This window comes from Eriocheir sinensis, chromosome 25 (genome assembly GCF_024679095.1).
Source record: "Eriocheir sinensis breed Jianghai 21 chromosome 25, ASM2467909v1, whole genome shotgun sequence".
Classification (NCBI taxonomy): domain Eukaryota; kingdom Metazoa; phylum Arthropoda; class Malacostraca; order Decapoda; family Varunidae; genus Eriocheir; species Eriocheir sinensis.
Genome location: NC_066533.1, coordinates 7591020 through 7611972, shown reverse-complemented (window position 1 = coordinate 7611972; position 20953 = coordinate 7591020). Strand labels below are relative to the sequence as shown.

The 20953-nt window shown below is 41.5% G+C and overlaps 1 protein-coding gene across 1 annotated transcript in view; it reads left to right on the top strand.

Moving 5' to 3' along the window:
* LOC127003281 (cytoskeleton-associated protein 5-like) overlaps nt 1-20953 on the top strand; it is a 72650-nt gene that overhangs the window by 16740 nt on the left and 34957 nt on the right. The window lies entirely within an intron of this gene.

The following is a 20953-nucleotide window of genomic DNA, read 5'->3' as shown; positions in this document are numbered from 1 at the left end:
CTCGCATGCGGGTTCTCTGTTTGTTCTGTTTGTTGATTGTATTGTCATTAGAGTAATTATTGTTGGTGTGTTAATGGTGCTGGTAATGGTGGGAGGGGTGGTGGTGATGGTGGTGGGTATTACTTCCACACGCAGCTTCTTTTCTTTCCTTTTTTTGTTTTGCTTCTCTTTTTCTTTCATTTGTCTGAGTGTTTTGTTTTTTTTAAGTTCATTGTTATTTTTTTTTTTTCCCTCTTCCTCTTGCCAAGAATTGTGCATTGTTTCATGTGTCGGAATAGTATCCATCATTATCATCATACTTTTATTTTTCTATTTATATTTTGTTATTAACTTTATCATCATTATCTTCATCGGTATAGTCACCTTTCTTTTCTTGTGTTTTGCTTCTCTTTTTTTTCATTTTTCTGCTAGTATTTTGTTTTTCAGTTTCTTTTTCTTCTTTCTTCTTTTTCTTCTTCTTCTACTTCACCTTCTTCATCATCATCATCTTCTATATTATTCTCAAGATACGTTTTCACACTCTTTAAAAGCGGGCATATATAGATTTCACATAATACTATTTCTTCTTAGTCCAGCATCTTTTTTTCAGCATCATATTCAAAAGTTTCATCTTCTCTTCCATTCACTCTCCTTCCTCCTCCTCCTCCTTCTCTTCTCCTTTCTCCATCACCTCCCGCCACCTATCCAGCCATCCATCAATCAGTCCATTCATGATAATATTTCCGCTCGGATATTCACTTCGCCCCGTTATGGAAAAGTGACCCCGTTGCATTCACTTACACCTTGACCCGTTTCTGACCCTCACTGCTAACAAGGAACTTTGTATAGGAGCCTTAACCTCTTTCCTTCCCCCTTCCCCTTTCCTATTTCCTTACACCGCCCAGGGAAAGGTCTTTAATTCGATTCTCCTTGCGGTCAGGTCTTCTGCTAGCTGTCAGGAGGAGAGAGAGAGAGAGAGAGAGAGGTTGCTCAGGATAGATAAATATACAGTTGGTACGAAATTGATGTGGTAACGCTAAGAGAGAGAGAGAGAGAGAGAGAGAGAGAGAGAGAGAGAGAGGTTGACCATTAAAGATAAATAGACAAGTGGTACGAATTAGAGTATATGATAATACTATTGAGAGAGAGAGAGAGAGAGAGAGAGAGAGAGAGAGGATAGTTTCATTTTTATTCGCACAAGTTGCTGAATAATCCTCGCCATTGTGGTTTCGTGACTTTTCAACTAAATTCAACTCAGGCGACACCGTTTCTAGAGGTGACCCGCCGAGTCCTGCTTCTGGGAACGTAAATGTGTAGACTCCAGAAAGGCATTTTTACCACCGCTACTTATTTCATTGATGTTTTTCTTACATAATACACTGCTTACATTATCTTAAAATATCTTATCGTCTGGCGAGGATACTATAAATGCTCATTCTAACATTTATTTATTTATTCTCATTCTTATTTTTACGTTTCTGTCTATGGCGCCGGTAGACTTCCTTGCTGGAGCTTGGTGGTCGACCCCAATCTTGATATGTCGCAGGCAAGTGTTTATAGTGGCGCCATCTTGCTTGGGTCTTTCTGCCCCCCACCCCCCACCCACCCCGGAGCTCATCTTTCATCCTATCTATCTAGAGTACGGATCGGCAGGTGGTCTTCAGGACACTCACTTATTTGGTTCATCTTTGTAGTCGATCTGGCTTCATACACCAGGACCGACAAGTACAGTGCTCCCCTCCACAAAGAAGCAGCATTGAAAGTCCACCATTAGACAGAACCATTATGAAGGGTTGCGTTGGGGTCGTCTGTTTTAATAATCCCCTTTTTTTCTTTCCATAATCGATATTTAAAGGAAACCTAGTTTGTAAGAACGATAACATTTTCCCCTTAATGATACTGAAAGAAAAATGGTTTGTAGGAAAGATAACATTAAAAGTTTGACTTCTTTTGGGGAGAGTTGCCAATGCATTTTTTTTTTCACTTTCTTATCGAAGTCATATAAAAAATAATTACTTTTCCTTTAATAGTATGAGAAATATGATTCATTTTTCGAATAGCAGTGTATACATGACTTATTTTACTCCCGTGTCGCAACTGTATTCCTTTATGGCTCAGAGAGAGTGTATAAAGTTTTTTGTATCAATGACGTGAAATTTGACCTGATGGACCCTGGCAATGTGTGTGTTGTGTGCTTTTGCTTGCGTGTTCCTAATTGTTCTATAATTGCTGCAAATAAACGAATCTGTCCCAACGAGGCTACACGCAGACATATGAACCTTAAACGCGGCCCAAGTGGATGAACATGCAATTTTTTATCTCTCAATGTGCACAAAAGATCATTTTCTCTCAGTTTGTCTTGATAGAACGTCACTTTTATGGGCCCAAAAATAGTTATCGTTATAATAATGATGATGATGATGGTGGTGGATGTGGTGGTGGTGATGATGATGGTGATGATGATGATGATGATGAATGATAGTGGTAGTAGTAATAGTGGGAGTAGTGGTGTAGTGGTAGTAGTTATAGTAGTAGTAGTAGTAGTAGTAGTAGTAGTAGTAGTAGTAGAAGTAGTAATAGTTGTTTTAATTATAACAACAACAACAACCAACAACAACAACAACAACAAAGAAACCAGTAACAACAACAACAACAATAATAATAATAACAATAATAATAATGATAATAATAATAATTACAATAATTACAATATATCTCCAACCCTCCATTTCTTACTCTTTAACAAAACCGTGTCGCCGTAACATGTCCTCCCTACACGTCCTTCACGCTTGGAGACGCAGCGCCGAGATGAAACAAAAAGGAGAACGGACCGAGAAGAATAAGTCGCGGCGCGGGTCGTATAAACAGCACATCCGGATCACCGAGGAGGGGCCGGCGAGGCGTAGGAGGAGGAATCGAATTTGAAACCTGATCCCCTTATGCAAACGACCCTCACCTTTTTTTTCTTTTCTTTATTTTTTAGTGTTATGTCACAGCTTTTTTCTGCTTTTTCTTTTCTTTCCTACTTTATGCGTACATTTTTCTCAAGTTTTCTTTCTCAATATCGTTTTCTGTTTTTTTTTTATTCGACTGACTTTATTTTATTTGTTTCGTGATTTTTGTTTTGTTTTTTCTTCGTTTTTATCTTCGTTTTCCTATTAAGTTCTTTCTTTGCATTGTTTATTTACTCTTTTTCTTACCGCTTCCTCTCTCTATTTTTTTTTAGCGTTTTTTTCACCTAATTTATGTTCTCTTTCTTTTGTTTGTTTTCTTTGTTTCATTTTTTCCATGCAGTCTTCTTTATATTTTCTTATTAATATTATGACGTTTTCCTCAACCCATTGTTCTCTCAAGTTATTAAGTTTTATTATTTTTATTATATACGATCTCTTCCTTCTTTTCCATTTCTTCCGTGATTTGTTTTCTTCCTTCTCCCTTCATATATCTCTCTCTCTCTCTCTCTCTCTCTCTCTCTCTCTCTCTCTCTCTCTCTCTCTCTCTCTCTCTCTCTCTCTCTCTCTCTCTCTCTCTCCTCCTCCTTCTCCACTTCCTCTTCCTCCTCCTCCTTGTTATTTATCTATATTTTTGTTGCATTGGGTAGCTAATCATTGTTCCCTTGCTACTAGTGGATAAGGTGATTCAGATAAGAGATAGTATTCCTAGACGCTACCACCTCCCATATCACCTATTTCCAAAGGGCGAAAAGGAGATTAATCGGGTTCTCATGAGCGTTTTTTCACATTCATGGCACAGAGGAAAGGTCAGAGTACCACTAGGGCCATTAAGCTACCCCTGGAAATGCCCTTACCTCCTACGAAGGCCTTGTTAAATATGTGAGCTTGGGCGCAGAAAGGTTTTGCGAATATGGCCCAAGGTCGATTTAGATAAAGTACTGATGCGGGAAAATTTGTGACACATAACAGAAAGTACACAGTATCGTAAGTTGGATAACCAGGATCAGAGAGGAGATAGATGAAAAATAGATTGTTTTAAACCTTTGTATTGGGTAAGTGGAACAACCTAAGCAGATTTGAAGTCGATGAAAATGCGATTGAAAGTTTTAAATGGCCGTTAGATTCATTCACAGAGGAGGAGAGTGAATAACTTACTCTCAAGAACTGGCATGCGTAGGCTGACTGACCCCTTGGAGTCGCCACGTGTTCTTGCGTGTATTTGTGGATCTTCGTGCATGGCAGATGGGCCGAAGGGCGAGTAAGGGCGCGTTTAATGTTCATTCTTGCCGTGATTAATAACCAACATTCATCATTGTCATTTTAGTTCATAGTGATGGTTTATTACTCTCTCTCTCTCTCTCTCTCTCTCTCTCTCTCTCTCTCTCTCTCCGGGAAAGAGAATGTTAGGCTTACCTTACCTGTTGCCTCTCTTTTTCCCTCCCCATCCATCCTCTCTCTCTCTCTCTCTCTCTCTCTCTCTCTCTCTCTCTCTCATCATCATTCATTCCATTTTTTTCTTTCCCCTCTCGCGTTTATGAGCTGTCCGTGGTCACCAATGAGAGAGGGGAGCGTCTCTCTCTCTCTCTCTCTGACCATTTCCTCGTCCTCCTTCTGTCTCATTCTTTATTTTCGCACCCCCTCCTCATCCTCCTCCTCCAACTCCTCCTCCTCCTCCTCCTCTTCCTCCTTCTATTCCTCTTCTTCCTTACAAAAAAAAAAATCTGCCTACAAATGTTGCATCGACTAGGAGTGGGTGGAGCTAACCTGCATCTCTCTCTCTCTCTCTCTCTCTCTCTCTCTCTCTCTCTCGACAGGGGTATCAGTCCACTTCCTTATGTTGTTCTGTCTCCCATCGTCTTCCTTTTCTTCCTCTCTTTCTTCTTCTTCTTCTTCTTCTTCACCTCCGCCAAGTGTCAATGGTAAGGTATATTAGGAGGAAGAAGAGGAGGAGGAGGAGGAAGAGGTTTGTGAATAAATTGGAGAAGGAGGAGGATACTTTAAGAACAGAGGGAGAGGAGAGGAAAGGAAGGAAGGGTGGAGAGGTAGAAGGAAGGAAGGAGAGGAAAGGAAGGAAGGAAGTGAGGTAAAGACGTTAAGAGAAGTCGTGGGAGGAAATGGAAGGAAAAAAATCGTGTCGAGGTCAGAAGGAGAACGGAAGGAGGGAAGGAAGGAAGGAAGGAAGGGGAAAACTGAGGCAGAAGTGTGGGAGGAGAGGAAGAAAGGAAGGAAGGACGAAAGAGAGAGAGAGAGAGAGAGAGAGAGAGAGAGAGAGGAGCTAGATGGGAAGGAAAGATATTAGAAGGAAAGGAAGGAAAGGAGATAGAAGGAAGACGGAGGGAAGGAAAGGATGGAGAAGGGGATCAGGAGAAGAGAAAGGAAGGGAGGAAAGAAGCGAATAAAAAAAGAGTGCACGGTAGGAAGGAGGAAAACGAGAGAAGGAGAGACAAAAAAAAAAAGCATGAAGGAATAAATGGAGAATGGAGGAAGGAGGAAAGGAGAATGAAGTCAGAAAGTCCAGAAAGGGAGGAAGGACACGAAAACGGGGAGACAAAGAAGGAAAGAAGGAAAGAAAGAAAGCAGGAAGAAACAGAGAGAGAGAAAGTGGGGCAGGGAGGAAGGAAGAGAGGAAGAATAAGGACAGAAAAAAAAGGTTGTGGGGACGTAGGGAAGAGGTAGAAAGGGGGAAGCCAAGAAGAATGGAAGGAAAGAGGAAAGGAAGGAAGAAAAGAATGATGGAAAGAAGGAAGGATGGAAGGAAGGAAAGAAGGAAAAGAGAATGAAGGCAAAGAAAAAAGGATTGCAAGGAAAAGGAAGGAGGCAGGAAGGAAGGAAGGTAGGAAGGAAGGAAGGAATGAAAGAAAGATAAGAAGGAAGGAAGGAGAGCAGGAGAGAAGAAAAAAAAGGAAGGAAGGAAAGTGAAATAGAAAAGAATGTGGGAGAGAAAAGAGGGAAAGGAAGAAAGGAAGGACGGAAAGGAAGAAATAATGAAGACAGAAAAAAAAGGAATAATGGAGAAGGGAGAAAGATGGAAGTGAATCAAGTAAGAATGAAAAAAGTAAGAAAAAAAGAAGGAAGGCTGAAAATAGAAATACTGAAGAAGGGAGAAAGATGGAAGTGAATCAAGTAAGAATGAAAGAAGGAAGAAAGAAAGAATGAAGGCAGGAAAAAAGAAATACTGGAGAAAAGGAAGTGAGCCAAGGAAGAAAGAAAGAAGGAAGGAAGGAAGAAAAAAGGAAGGGGGGAAGAGGGAGGGAGGGAGGGCGGACAGGTAAGCGGAAGGGTTGAGGGAGTCAGGTAACCATTACTCGACGCAGGAATGTGTGTGGAGGCTCTTCCTCTTATTTTTTCTTGTCTTTCTCTTTTTTTTTGTCGGTCTGTGTGCAGTAATATGTCTTCGCGCGGGCGGGAAAAACACACACACACACACACACACACACACACACACACACACACACACACGTAGGTAATGACGCTTAAGAATTTGATACTCGAGGGAAAAATAGTGACAAAGTTTATGATTATGCAGAAGAAATTATTATCATCATCATCATCATTTTCCTCTCTTTTTAACTCTCCTAAAATAATAAGTTAAGGAGGTTCTGATTCTCTTGCAAATACTCTTCCTCTCTCTTGATCGTTATTCTTTTGTTTATGAAGGATCGGTGTGTCTGACGGTTACTTTCCTTATTGTGTGGCGAGAATAATCATGGAAAGTGCCTAATGAGAGAGAGAGAGAGAGAGAGAGAGAGAGAGAGAGAGAGAGAGAGAGAGAGAGAGAGAGAGAGAGAGAGAGAGAGAGAGAGAGAGAGAGAGAGAGAGAGAGAGAGAGAGAGAGAGGAAGTAGGAAACGATGTAGGAGGGGCAAAAAGAGGCAAGAAGAGGAAGGTAAGCTTGATAATGAGAAGGTGAAGAGGGGAAGGGAGAGGCAAAGAAAGGGTGAATGAGGGCGGAGAAAAGCAAATGACAGGAAGGAGAGAAAAAAGGGAGAAAGAAAACGAGAGAAAAGTGTTTGAATAGAGGAGCGAAGAAGTGGCTAAAGATACACGCGATAAAGAAAGAAAAAAAAAGTCTGGTAAGGAAACGTAGACAAGGAATGAAGGAAATGAAGGAAAGTAGATTAAACTAAACTGGAACGAGCGATTAACGTGAGAAATAAAAACGAAAATAGAAAGCAGAAGAAAGGAAGTAAAAAAAGGAGGAGGAAAGAGAAGGAAACAGCAACTTATGGGAAGCGAAAGAAGAGAAAGGAACAATTGAAGGAGGAGGAGGAGGAGGAGGAGGAGGAAGAAAACGTCAAGGAAAAACGAGGGAAAAAAGGAGGTGTGGCGAGGGAGGAGGAAGAGGAAATAGGAGTAAAAAAAGAGAAACAGGGACTTGGAGGAGTTACTGGGCCGAAGGAGGAAGAGGAAGAAGAGGAGGAGGAGGAAAAAAGAGGAAGAGACACTTTGTTCTTCCTTCCTCTTGCTCTGAAGTCATTGTTAAACTCACGTACACCTCCTCCTCCTCCTCCTCCTCCTCCTCCTCCTCCTCCTTCTCCTCTTCTTATGCTCACGTATATTTTTTTTCTTTTCCACCTGCACATCTCTCTAAAATTCCTCCTCCTCCTCCTCCTCCTCCTCTTCCTCCTTCTCCTCCTTCTCCTCTTCACTCCTCCTCCTCCTCCTCCTCCTCCTCCTCTTCCTCTTCCGTATCCTCTTCTTAGGTATGTGTGTGGGGTTTTTTTCTTATAGACCTCCACATCTTTTTTAATCCTCCTGCTTCTCCTCCTCCTCCTCCTCTTCCTCCTCGTTCTCTTCCTCCTCTTTAGTTATTTTTATGTTCCTGTGTATTTTTTATTCATCCTCTCCACCTGCACCTTTTTTTAATCTTCCTCCTCCTCCTCCTCCTCCTCCTCCTCCTCCTCCTGTTTCGTATGCTGGTTGGAGGGGAAATTATAATAAGTTAAAAAATAAAATACTTGATGAACTCCGGCGATTCGTCATATTTCGGGGAACGACAAAAAAAATTACACCGACCATGATTTTTTACTATTTTTTTCTGATGACCAAACTTATTTTTTAACGAGATATTTCCACGATTCGTCACACGCGGCGCGGAGATTTAGATCTGATCGGCAACAAGGGACAAAAAAAGGAACATGATATTGATTCCCTTTTTATTTCGTAACGCCATATAGCACGTTCCACCTTTAACACTAACATTTCCTTCTTTTCAGTATCATTAACACATCAAGATTAAAACAATATATATTTAATTCTATCACTATTTACGTAACATCACTCAAAACAGTCCATCTCCTGCGCTAACATTTCCTTTCAGTATCATAAACACATAAAAATTAAAACCATATATAAATTCTACCAGTCTTTATATCACTCGGAACAATCCGTCATAACAACTAACTATTCCTTTCACTATCACAAATACAAAAATTTAAACAATATATAAATTCTACCAATATTTGCGTATCATCACTCAAAACAGTCCATCTCTTGCGCTAACATTTCCTTTCAGTAACATAAACACATAAACATTAAAACAATATATAAATGCTACCCGTTTTTTACATCACTCAGAACAATCCCTCTTTAACACTAAACTATTCCTTTCACTATCATAAATACAAAGATTTAAACAATATATAAATTCTACCAATATTTGCGTAACATCACTCAAAACAGTCCCCCACTAACAACCTCATTCAATATCATAAGAACATAAAAACAAAAGAACATGAGGAAGGAAGGAAGGAAGGAAACACACAAAAGACTTAAACAACATATTCATTTTACATTCGGGAGCTTATTTGGCTAATGGTCGTATATTTACCTAAACATATCGGCGCCCAAACACACACATATTTGACAAGGCTTTCGTAGTTGTGGGCATTTCCTGGATGTAGTTTGTTTGACCCATCTTCTGTAACCAACTACCATGAATCTAAAATACCACTCATTACAACCCGGCTGATCTCTTCTTTGGTCCTTGGAAATGGTTGATGTAAGCGGTGGATGCGTCTGACAAAAACAACTTAATATATTTCGCATCCAAGCTCTCCATCATTACCAACTCCTCAGCGTGAAACTAAAGCTTGCAAACCCCATTAAGAAGGCCATGATTTATAATGTATAGGGTCACCAACGGGTCTGGCTTCAGTGTCGTCCCAGCCGTCACGTGGGGAGGAGGGGGAGAGGGAGAGCTTATGGCAGGTGAGGATTTACAGGTAGACTTGATGAAGGGAAATAGAGAAAGGGGAGAGAGCGATAAAAACAGAGACAGTTATGCGAAGAACGTCCTATTTAAGTCCCTCCGGCAATAATGATGGAGAGAGAGAGAGAGAGAGAGAGAGAGAGAGAGAGAGAGAGAGAGAGAGAGAGAGAGAGAGGCATGAGGAGAGAGAGAGAGAGAGAGAGAGAGAGAGAGAGAGAGAGAGAGAGAGAGAGAGAGAGAGAGAGAGAGAGAGAGAGTGTTGCCTGCTCATCGACATATATGTGTTCAATTGCAATATCTAAGCTGTAAAAAGAAAGAAAGAAAAAAGAAAGAGAGACAGACAGACAGACAGACAGACAGAGAGAGAGAGAGAGAGAGAGAGAGAAACGTGTGGCCATCCCCATTCCTTTTCCCCTCACCCGCATCCAGAGAGAGAGAGAGAGAGAGAGAGAGAGAGAGGAGGAAATTGACGAACTTGAACGGCCCGCATGTGGGCTTGAGGACTGTGGGCGACGGCGGCGGCGGTGGTGGTGGTGGTGGGGGGAGGGCTGGTGGTGATGGTGGTGGTAGTGGGAGGGGCTGTGGTGGTGGTGGTGGTGGTGTCTCCCATGCCAATTATCGCAGTGGGAGGCAAATAACGTGTGAGGGGAAAAGGAAGAGACGAGGGGAAGATAAAGGGGAGGATAAGAGGAAGAGGACGAGGGGAAGATAAAGGGGAGGATAAGAGGAAGAGGAAGAGGAGATAAGAGTAAAGAGAAATGAAAACAAGAGGAAGAGAAGAAGCAAAACGGAAACAAGAGGAAGAGGAAGAGGGGAGCAGAAAGAGAAGAGAAAAGAGAACAAGAGGAAAGGGAAAAAGGGAAGAGAAAGAGGAAAAAGGGAAGAGAAGAGAAGAGAAATGGAAACAAGAGGAAGAGAAGAGGGGAGGAGAAAGAGGAAAAGGGAAGAGTAAAGAGAAAGGGGAACAAGAGGAAGAGGAAGAGGGGAGGAGAAAGAGGAATAGGGGTAGAGAAAGGGAAACAAGAGGAAGGGGAAGAGAAAGGTTAAGAATAGGAAGAGGAAGAGGAGAAGTGAAACGGGAACAAGAGGAAGAGGAAGAGGGGAAGAGAAAGGGGAAGAAGAGGAAGAGGACGAGGGAAGGATAAAGAGAGAGAGAGAGAGAGAGAGAGAGAGAGAGAGAGAGAGAGAGAGAGAGAGAGAGAGAAGGTCGATATTTGGCCAGGTAAGTAGGTATAAGAGGAGGATTATGAAGAAGAAGAAGAAGAAGAAGAAGAAGAAGAAGCAGGACGAGGAGGATTTGTTGAGAAGAAATATGAAGAAAAAAAAAGAACTGCAAGATATTGATGATTTATAGTAAGAACAAGAAAAGAAGAAAAGAAAGGAAAATAAAGACGAGACAAAGGGAGGAAGCAAAAGAAGGAGGAATCGAAAAAAATAAGAAAAAATAAGAATGCAAGAGGAAAGAAAAAGGATGCGAAGAAAATGAAGAAGCTAAAAATACTAACTCTCATCCCATCACACACATACCATTCCTTTATTTTCGCTTGTCACATCACCAAGGAGGTTATTTCTTTGCTCCTCAACAGTTAAACAATAAAAATATACATGACAGCCGCGACAAAAGAGCCGTCAGCCTTGCGCGCCTCGTGACGTCACAGGTAAACAAACAGGGCGGCGACACTCCCACCCTAACAAACACGAGACAAGGCTAGTGATCTGTCGGGAGGTAATTGTTGAAAGTTATGGTATACGTCTGTTGGGAGTTGAATTTACTACGTACTCATGTTTAGAAAGTAGTAGTATTGTTATTTTTATTAGTTTCGCTTATTATTATTTTTGTTATTATTTTTTTTCTCGTATGTCATCCTGTTTATCATATGTTATAAGTTCTCTTTTTTTCCATTTTGCTCCTTTTCCTTTATTTTTCCTATTTCATTTCTCTTCTGTTGCTTTTCCTTTCCATCTTCCTGTTTCTATTTCCCTTCTCTTCTCCTTCCTTTCTATTATTATTTTTGTCATTGTCACTTATCATTATCGTTCTCTTTTCCTTCCTTTCTGTTCTTTTCCTTTCTTTCTTCGTATTTCATTTATCTTTTTTTCTGTTGCTCTTCCTTTCCATCTTCCTGTTTTTATTTCCTTGCTTTTCTCCTTCCTTTCTATTATTATTTTTATCATTGTCACTTATTATTATCGTTCTCTTTTCCTTCCTTTCTGTTCCTTTTCCTTTCTTTCTATTTCATTTCTCTGCTTTTCTGTTGCTTTTCCTTTCCATCTTCCTGTTTCTATTTCCCTTCTCTTCTCCTTCCTTTCTATTATTTTTTTATCATTGTTACTTATCATTATCGTTCTCTTTTCCTTCCTTTCTGTTCTTTTCCTTTCTTTCTTCGTATTTCATTTATCTTTTTTTCTGTTGCTTTTCCTTTCCATCTTCCTGTTTCCATTTCCCTTCTCTTCTCCTTCCTTTCTATTATTCTTTTATCATTGTCACTTATCATTATCGTTCTCTTCTCCTTCCTTTCTGTTCCTTTTCCGTTCTTTCTATTTCATTTCTCTTCTTTTCTGTTGCTTTTCCCTTCCATCTTCCTGTTTCCATTTCCCTTCTCTTCTCCTTCCTTTCTATGATTTTATTCCATTGTCACTTATCATTATCGTTATTATCTTTATTTCACCTCATCTGTCATTCTCCTAATCGTTCCGTCTACGCTCCCTCTTCCCTCCCTCCCTTTCTTCTCTCTCCCTCACTCCCTTTTCCCTCCTCCGCTCCTCCTCCCTTATCTCCGTCTCTCTCCATGGTCTCTCTCCCTCCCTCCTCCAGTCCCTCCTGTCTCGTATTTCACGTTTCTCCATCTGTCTCGCGTTGCCCCTCCGTCTCTCTATTTCATCTCGCCCCGCCTGCCCAGCCATCGCCGCCACACAGGTGCACTAAATCAAAGGAGGCCAGCTGGTGTGAGAGATAGATAGATAGATAGATAGAGAGATAGAGAGATAGATAGAGATAAAGAGAGAGATAGAGAGAGAGTATGAGTGTGTGTTTCTTATTATGTTCATTTACAAACACAGCTGAAATTAGGTAACTCGGAAATAAATTAGATTAAAAAGTTTAGAGGAAAAAGGAGTGGCAGGAAGAGAGAGAGAGAGAGAGAGAGAGAGAGAGAGAGAGAGAACAAAGAAAAAGTATATTATTAAAGACTAAACGGAAAAAAAGTGCCTTATATATATTAGTAGAATCTTGCATCGTATAAAAATAATGATAAGGTTAGAAATAATAGTAGATTATTAATACGAAAGTAAAAACAAATAAGGAAAGAAAAATATTATCAAAGGTCAGTCTCTCTCTCTCTCTCTCTCTCTCTCTCTCTCTCTCTCTCTCAGGGCGGTAAACAAAGGGAAAGTGTTTGTGTAGGAGTGTGTAGGTGTGGCCTTGTGTAGGACGAGAGAGAGAGAGAGAGAGAGAGAGAGAGAGAGAGAGAGAGAGAGAGACCCTTAAGTCTTTCCACACGCCATAAATCGAAGAAATAATATCGGTTAGCACAAAGACTTGAAAAATTAAGCAAAATATGAACAAAAAAAGAGGAGAGAGAGAGAGAGAGAGAGAGAGAGAGAGAGAGAGAGAGAGAGAGAGTGGTGTCAGTGCCAGCTTCTACAAAGGCAGGTAAGAATACTAATGGTGAAGGTGAGACAGAGAAGGAGAGAGGAAAGTGAGAGTGAGAAATGGGAGAGGAAATAGATAGGTGACAGGAGGGGAAAGAAAGGAAGTGTGAGAGTGTTCAGAGGAAGAGAAGAAGGGAAGGAATGAAAGGGAGAAGAAAGGAAAGAGATAAATGAGAGGAAGGGTGAGAGTGTTCAGAGGAAGAGAAGAAGGGAAGGAATGAATGGGAGAAGAAAGGAGAGAGATGAATGAGAGGAAGGGAAAGAAACGAAGGGGTAAAATGTTCAGTGCAAGAGAGAAAGAGAATGAATGACGGAGAGAAGAAAGGAAAGAGATGTATGACAGGAAGGGAAGGAAAGGTTTATTAATATATTTTGAGTTAGAGAGAGAATGGGATGGAGTAAATTAATGGGAGAGCAAAGGAAAGATTGACAATAGAAAGTTGAAAGAAACGGTTAATGTATAAGGAGTAAGAGAAGAGAAAGTACTGAGTGAATGGAAGAGGGGAAAAAAAAGTAAATGACATAAAAGGTAAAGAAAAGAAGTGAAGGAGATAAAGGGAAGGAGTGGATGAATGGGAGAGAAAAGGAAAGAGATAAATGACGGGGAGGAAAAGAAAAGATTAATGTGTTAGCAGTAAGAGAAAAGTGAAATGAATGAATGTATTAGGAGATGAAAGATATAGATGGCAGGAAAGGAAAAGAAAGGAATTATGTGTTTTAAAAGAGAAACAGAAAAAGAACGAGTGGATGCATGAATGAAGGAGAGAAAAGACTGAGAGGGATGGAAAGGAAGAAAGAACGATAGGTGGATAAGTAAATGAATGAGTGAAGAAGAATAAAGAAAGGGGTGGATAGGAAAAAGAACGATAGATAGATAGAAAAGTAGATATATTGACTGATAGGTCGACGGAAAGATAAACATATTGATAGATAGATATAGAGTTAAGGACAGAAATTAAAAAAAAAAAGTAAAAAAGACAGAAGGATAAAAAGTAAAAAAAAAATTGAAGAACACATAAGAGGGAAAGAGACATTTAAATAGAGTAAAAATCAGAAATAAGAAAAGCAAATAAAAGAAGGAAAATAGATAGATTAAAAGGTGGACAAGTAGATAAAGGAACATATGGATAAAAAATAAAGAAGAAAAAAAAAAGAAACCGACCAGGAACCTTATGACTCACACCACCACCTCCACCTCCACCACCACCACCACCACAGACGCGTCGCAGGTGGAGAGAGAGGGAGAGTGGAGGGAGAGGAGAGGTGGAGAGACAAGGTGTAGGTGGGATAATGTCTACTTGCTTAGGTCAACACACACTCTCTCTCTCTCTCTCTCTCTCTCTCTCTCTCTCTCTCTTCTCCTTCTTCTTTATTTCCCTCCCTTTATTCTTTCCGTGTCCCTCTTCCTCATTTTTCTCCTTTTCTTTTGTTCTTTGCCTCCATTCTTTTTTATTCCGTATTTTCTTTATCTCTTTTCTGTCTCTTTTCTACATCACCTTGCGTCCTTCCCTTCATTCTCTTCCTTTTCTCTTTCTTTCTCTCGTAATCTCTCCCTTTCTCCTCCACCTCTGTCCCTATTTTCCCTTTCCTTCCTTTCCTCTCTCATATCACACCCCTTTCTCCTTCTCCTCCTCCTCCTCCTCCTTCTCCTCCTCCTCCTTCTCCTGTGTTCCTCCTTTCTCTTTCATTCTTCTTTATATCTATCTCTCGTATCCCTCCCTGTCTCTGCCACATCTCTATCTCTCCCTCTTTCGCTCCTTTCCCCATCCTTTCTTTCCTCTCTCATATCACACCCCTTTCTCCTCCTCCTCCTCCTCCTCCTTCTCCAGAGTTTCTCCTTTCTCTTTCATTCTTCTTTCTTTTATCTCTCGTATCCCTCCCAGTCTCTGCCACATCTCTATCTCTCCCTCTTTCGCTCCTTTCCCCATCATTTCTTTCCTCTCTCTTATCACATCTCTTTCTCCTCCTTCTACTCCTCCTCCTCCTCCTCCTTCTCCTGTGTTTCTCCTTTCTCTTTCATTTTTCTTTCTATCTATCTCTCGTATCTCTCCCAGTCTCTGCCACATCTCTATCTCTCCCTCTTTCGCTCCTTTCCCCATTCTTTCTTTCCTCTCTCATATCATATCCCTTTTTCCTCCTTCTTCTCCTCCTCCTCCTCCTTCTCCTGAGTTTCTCCTTTCCCTTTCATTCTTCTTTCTATTTATCTCTCGTATCTCTCCCAGTCTCTGCCACATCTCTATCTCTCCCTCTTTCGCTCCTTTCCCCATTCTTTCTTTCCTCTCTCATATCACATCCCTTTCTCCTCCTCCTCCTCCTTCTTCTCCTGTCTCCTTTCTCTTTCATTCTTCTTTCTATCTGTCGTATCTCTCCCTGTCTCTGCCACATCTCTATCTCTCCCTCTTTCGCTCCTTTCCCCATTATTTCTTTCCTCTCTCATATCACATCCCTTTCTCCTCCTCCTCCTCCTTCTTCTCCTGTCTCCTTTCTCTTTCATTCTTCTTTCTATCTATCTGTCGTATCTCTCCCTGTCTCTGCCACATTCTTTATTTCCTCTTTCATATCACATCCCTTTCTCCTCCTCTTCCTCCTCCTCCTTCTCCAGAGTTTCTCCTTTCTCTTTCATTCTTCTTTCTTTTATCTCTCGTATCTCTCCCTGTCTCTGCCCCATCTCTATCTCTCCCTTTTTCGCTCCTTTCCCCATCCTTTATTTCCTCTCTCATATCACATCCCTTTCTCCTCCTCCTCCTCCTCCTTCTCCAGAGTTTCTCCTTTCTCTTTCATTCTTCTTTCTTTTATCTCTCGTATCTCTCCCTGTCTCTGCCACATCTCTATCTCTCCCTCTTTCGCTCCTTTCCTCATCCTTTCTTTCCTCTCTCATATTACATCCCTTTCTCCTCCTTCTTCTCCTCCTCCTCCTCCTCGTGTCTCTCCTTTTTCAGCTTGTGCATAATAAATAACTTCCTCTATTCATTCATCAGGTCATTATGCGGCTCAGACTCTCCACCTGTTTTTTGGGCTCACACCTTTTCACCTTGATTGGCCCACCTGAGTTTTGCACGTGGGAGCGATAAATTACCAAGTCCCGTCCGTTGCCTTATGAATCAAGAACGTGCGAGGAAGCATATAATTTATTTTCGCATCTTTTATTTCATATTTTATTTTTTGGTTGTTTTTTGTCTTTGTTTTGTCATGATTAAGTGTTTGTTGTCATGGTGAATGTATTTCCGGATGAGTTATAGGGTGGGTGTTTCTCTCTCTCTCTCTCTCTCTCTCTCTCTCTCTCTCTCTCTCTCTCTCTCTCTCTCTCTCTCTCTCTCACACACACACACACACACACACACACACACACACACACAATCACGTAATCACATCCCGTCCTTTGAATCGAATAATCGCTCTTCTTTTTTTATGGTGCGTTTTCCGCTTCCTGTCTTATCTCTCATTCAGTCTTTATCTATGTTTATCTCTATCTCTATCTTTCCATCTTTATCTATTTGTCTTTTTGTGAATATCGATTTCTCTCTCTCTCTCTCTCTCTCTCTCTCTCTCTCTCTCTCTCTCTCTCTCTCTCTCTCTCTCTCCTAGGTCACTGTGGCAGGTGTCCAGCTTCGGAGGAAAGGAAGATAAGGAGGAGGAGGAGGAGAAGGAGGTGAAGGAGGAGGACATGAATCCTTCAGCCTGATATATTGACTTTCGGCTTCATTTTCTCTCTCTCTCTCTCTCTCTCTCTCTCTCTCTCTCTCTCTCTCTCTCTCTCTCTCTCACCCAAGGAAGAGAAAATGAAATAGGTGGGAAGGAGAGGAGGGGAGAAAAGAAGACGGGTGGCGGGAGGGGAGAGAGAGAGAGAGGGAGAGGGAGAAGGATGAAAGGGAGAGAGGCAAGACAAGGTAGAGAGGGAGGGAGGGAGGGAGGGAAGGGGCAGTATTAATAGAAAGATTATATACCACGCCCCCAGACATGTAGAGTACGTTGATGGGGAGAAAGGAGAGAAGGGGAGAGCCATGAGAGGAAGAGAAGGAGGAGGAGGAGGAGGAAGAGGAGGAGGAAGAGGGAAGGTGACATAATGAGGAATCGCTTGTCAAGGAAGAAAGATGTTTTAAAGCCATATTGCCACTGGAAAAAGCCATTCTCTCTCTCTCTCTCTCTCTCTCTCTCTCTCTCTCTCTCTCTCGGGTACGACAATTATCCCCACGTTAATTAAAACATAAGATCGTACTACACACAAAAAGAAGGTACCTCAGCCTTTGTTTACAGGAATAATAAGGGTGTCAGGCTACCAGACATTGAGTCGTACATCTGGGTCTGGGTCTGGGTGGGTGTGCGTGCGTTTTGTTTACCTTTGCTTGCCCTGACGGACGGCGAGACGCTTTTTCAACGGGGCTACAATTCACTTAACGCCCGTCAGTGTCAAGACCACGTGGAGTATAAATAGGAGGTTGGGTTTATTATTAATGGTGTAATATATTGTGATCGCTTGACGTATAAAGTGTGCGAATATAGCAGAGTTGTCAGTCTAAGGGTCAACTGTGTGTGTGGAGGGGTGAGGAGAGGAGATGTATGATATATGAGGAGATGTATGATGTATCCGGTTCTGGTCTTTCTGAGGCTCAAACTGGATCTTTTTAGGAACCCCCCCCCCCTCCCCCGCTTCTTTATTCACATTTTCCCCATGTGTATTCATCCCACAAGCTACATCACTGTCCTAAGCAATGTAAAGTAAATGAATATATATAATTTACTTGAGTTCCTTTAATATTAATCCTTATAATAATTTTTTTCACGGGGGAATTATAAAAGTACCATCTCGACATGCCCGATTTTTTGTTTTTTATACACATCCTAAGCCCCCCCTCCCCCCTCCAGTGAGTGAGCGTATAGGAAGGGCCGGCACTGGTTGTGTGTGAGTGTGTGTGTGTTTATTAGGGTGGAAATTCGTAGGTCGTGTTGTTGATGGGCTGTACGTGTTTGTGTTTGTTTGTTTGTTTGTTTAGGTGTGTGTGTGTGTGTGTGTGTGTGTGTGTGTGTGTGTGTGTGTGTGTGTGTGTGTGTGTGTGTGTGTGTGTGTGTGTGTGTGTGTGTGTATTCTTTGCAATTACACCTTAATCAAGCCCTCTAGTTTATTTCCTCCTAATGCGAACCTCTTTACACCGTTAAAAAGATAGAAAAATAAAGATGATCCGAGCCCTTATAATTAAAGATGAGGTATGAGATTTGCACTTCATAATGTTAGATAGCTTCCCTTTTTGGCACGGCGGCAGACGGGCGGGCGGCATGGGCGGTGGAGTGGGCGGGTGGCGGGAAGGGGAGGGTGGATAGACGGTGGAATGGGTGGGTAGGGGAGAGAGGATAGGTGGCGAGGGTGGTGGAAGGGCAAACGGAGAGGTGGATGTGAGTGAGGGTGGCCAAGGACATTGTGGACGAGATCGTAATATGAGAGAAATAAGAAAAGATAAAGGAAAGGAAGGGGAGGAAGAGGAAGGGGAATAGGAGAAAAGAGAAAGGATAAAGGAAGGGAAGGGGAGGAAGAGGGAGGGGAAGAGGAGAAATGAGAAGAGATAAAGGAAGAGACGGGGAAGTGAGAGGGGTAGCTGGGTTAGGTTGCGTTAGGTTAAGATAGGTAAAAAGGAGCGTGAAATCGTGAAATCCAACTGAAAAGCAAAGTGTGTGAATAAACGGAGGAGATTACCAAGAGGAGGAAGACCTACGAAGCGATACAAAGCGAAACAGGTCAAAAGAAGAAGAGGAAGACGAGTGAGTGGAACTGGAGGACAGGAGGGAGTGAATCTGAGTGGGATAGGTGGGTGGGATAGCTTGGGCGGGCGGGCGGGTAAGTGGGTGGTATGGGCGGTGGATGGGTGGCTGAGGCTCGTCTGGTGTGAGTCATCGTGTGTTTATATCGGTCAACGGCGGAGCGAGGCGAGGCGCGGCGGGCTGGTGGTCTGATTAGGAGGACGTGATGGGCTGGGTGCACGCTGATGACGGTGGGGAGGGGAAAGGGGGGGGCTAATGGCAGTGGTGATGGTGGTGGTGGTGGGTCAGTGCGCGAATATGTAAACAGATAAAGTAAAGGTGCGAGGTGGATGGACGCTTCGTTAAAATACCTCCCAAATTTCGTTCCCTTCAATCATCATTATAATTATCGTTGTCATTTTTGTTTACGGAGTGAGAGAGAGAGAGAGAGAGAGAGAGAGAGAGAGAGAGAGAGAGAGAGAGAGAGAGAGAGAGAGAGAACATGAGTAATACAAAAGATTCATAATAATTAGTACACATCAGTAATAAAAATAATATTCTCCAATTATTATTATTATTATTATTATTATTATTATTATTATTATTATTATTATTATTATTATTATTATTATTATTATTATTATTATTATTATTATTATTATTATTATTATTATTATTATTATGGAACAATAGTAATAGAAGATATTCGTAATTATTAGTAAAAATTGCCAATAAAAAAATCGTTTCCTCCAATCATCATCATTATTATCATCATTTTTATTTACTGGAATACCTCGGGAACAGCAGTAATAAAGGAGATGCATAATAATTAACGTCATTAGCATTAGCATTTTTATTGGCGGTAAAAATGAGGGTAAAAAAATAATTCCCTGCAGTCATCATTTTTATTATTACTTTTATTTACGGGGAACAAGACAGACCTAGGGAACTACAATGATTAAAAGAGATCATAATAAATAGTAAAGATTAGTAATAAAAGATCGTGTCCTCCAGTCATTATCATTAACACAATCGCTTTTATTTGCGGGTTAATTAGGGACGGACATAGAGAACAACAGTAAAGAAAGAAAAGATGAGTAAGGGTGAGTAATAGAATAAATCGTTCCCTCCCATTATCACCACCATTGTCATCATTATCAGTTTTATTTACGAAGATAGAGCAATGAAAAAGATGCGTAATAATGTGTAATGATTAGTAACAAAAAATACGTTTCCTCCAGTCATCATCATCATTATCATCATTATTATATTCTCGGCAAAGGGACAGACCACGCGCACAACAGTAAAAAAAAAAATAATAATAATAATAGTAATAATGATCCCCGCAACGCACTGCTCCATAAAAAAAGGGGAAAAAAGTAATCAAATTATCATTATTAGCTGTCATGGCCACCTCCCTACCCCCACTGACCTCATCTCATCATGAACTCTCCCAAATTACGCTCGCTCGTACTATTTTTTCCATACCTCGTTCAATTATAATATGGAAATCCGAGGAGACGAATTTGAGCCCTATTGTATAGCGTCTTTGGGGTGTATTCTTAATATTTCTGCGCCCTTGTAAACATATTTGACAAGACATTCGTAGGATATCCGGGTATTTCCATGGGGACTTTCATGACCTTGGTGGTACGAATAGATTGACCCTTTTTCTGTACCATGAACCTAAATAAAGACTAATTAGAACCCGATTGATTTCATTTATGGCCTCTAGAAATTGTTGATGTAAGAGCCGGAAGCGTCTCCTCTAACCGTATAATTACCAAACAAAAAAGGAAAAACGGAAAAAGGTGTACCAAATCTAATCTCCTCACATAGGTAGTGGTCTTACACGAATACAAATTTTCAATGACGCACGTGAAAAAGGACACACGAGCTTGGATCTAAAACTAACGATGAGGTGGAGATGACAAGGAAACGCTGATGAAGAGCTTATGAAGAGATAGGAGGTGGCGGTGGATGTGGAACAGAAACCATGTCTATGAACCGTTTTGATGGAACTAAAGGGTTAAAGCATTCCCGTCTTGGAGTTATTTCCTCGTCACTGCCAAAGACTCGAGTAGAATCCTTGATCGCTGCATAATCAGAAGTACTTTAGGCGGTGTAGAGCAACATTCATCCGCTGTCATGCCTACCTCGCAGAAAAGTACAATGAACAACCTCGATTTTCTGATATTTATGGCCAAACGGAGGATGGAGCTTCGGCCCTCCCTGCAGCCTCAGCCCCCGACGCGACGCAAGAGGCAGGCCGGGGAGGAGCTGGACGAGGGGGAGGTCAGGAGGCACACCCAACCAGCCTCTCCAGCCTCCCGCGCTTCGATCAGCTCCACGCCGCAACGCAGGAGGAGGAGGAGGAGTCTGTCGTGCCCGAAGTGGTGGAAGGAGGTCTTTGGCTTCACCCTGCCACG